This window comes from Rattus rattus, chromosome 3 (assembly GCF_011064425.1).
Source record: "Rattus rattus isolate New Zealand chromosome 3, Rrattus_CSIRO_v1, whole genome shotgun sequence".
Lineage (NCBI taxonomy): Eukaryota > Metazoa > Chordata > Mammalia > Rodentia > Muridae > Rattus > Rattus rattus.
The window spans coordinates 52,307,778-52,308,925 of NC_046156.1; the positions used below are offsets into that span (position 1 = coordinate 52,307,778).

Here is a 1,148-nt window from a genome sequence, read left to right on the forward strand (position 1 = left end):
GGTGATGGGAGTGAGTTACTTTGCATCCAGAGTTAAGGATCAGAGAGAGGTGCAAGCGGATGCTCAGCTCGTTCTCTTCTTACTTCCCTTCTTAGTCAGCCCAGGACTCTCAGGCACAGTTAGGCCTCTCCTGAACTGCCCCTACAGGAAGTCCTAGCTGTGTCTCCTGGGTGATTCTGAATCCACGTAAGTGAACAAGGAGGAGTTACCACCACACCCACACGCCTCGCTTAGGATGAGGTTCTCTTTCTTTCTCAGAAAGGCTCACGGTGGACATGCAACTTGTTTGGGGTTTATGCAACTTTGGTTGATCTGAAAACCCACACTCTTCTGCATCGTACACAACACATTTCTGAGATTTGAAATACATGGCATTCATTTTTAGGATCTAAATAGCTAATGTGTTGAATGCTTCCTTCAATACAGGTAAAAGTCTTAGATTCTGGATATATGTTAACAGACTTAAACTTCGTTAACTGCGCAGTGAAGTGCACACACACCACTGTTATATCATTTTAAGGATAAGAAATTGTGTAAAACACAAAGAAATAACAGAGGCCATGTCTTTGTGCCCTACACTTTGCTTTGAGGAGACTTTGGAAGCATTTTCCACTATAATACACACACACACACACACACACACACACACACACACACACACACCACACACACACACACACACACACACACCACACACACACACACACACACACACACACACACACACACACACACACACACACACACAGAGCCATGAGCATGCACATGTAAGGGAGACATTTAATCATCCCAAGTCTACCTTGACATAATGGGGGACACCCACCCTGAACGCGCCCGATCTCGTCTGATCTCGGAAGCTAAGCAGGGTCGGGCCTGGTTAGTATTTGGATGGGAGACCGCCTGGGAATACCGGGTGCTGTAGGCTTTTGGGGGTTGGGGATTTAGCTCAGTGGTAGAGCGCTTGCCTAGCAAGCGCAAGGCCCTGGGTTCGGTCCCCAGCTCCCAAAAAAAGAAAAGAAAAAAAAATGTCAGAAGGGGGACAATATTTAGTAAAAACAGTATTTTCATTCCTCTTTGAGTCCTTTTAGTAACCCCCTTTCCCATGAAAGTCTCATCTGGAAGCTTAGCAACCTAGTGGGTTGGTCAAC

The 1,148-nt window shown here is 46.2% G+C and overlaps 1 pseudogene; it reads left to right on the forward strand.

Moving 5' to 3' along the window:
- Positions 1–806: 806 nt before the first annotated feature.
- LOC116897373 lies at positions 807–925 on the forward strand (annotated as a pseudogene).
- Positions 926–1,148: the final 223 nt, after the last annotated feature.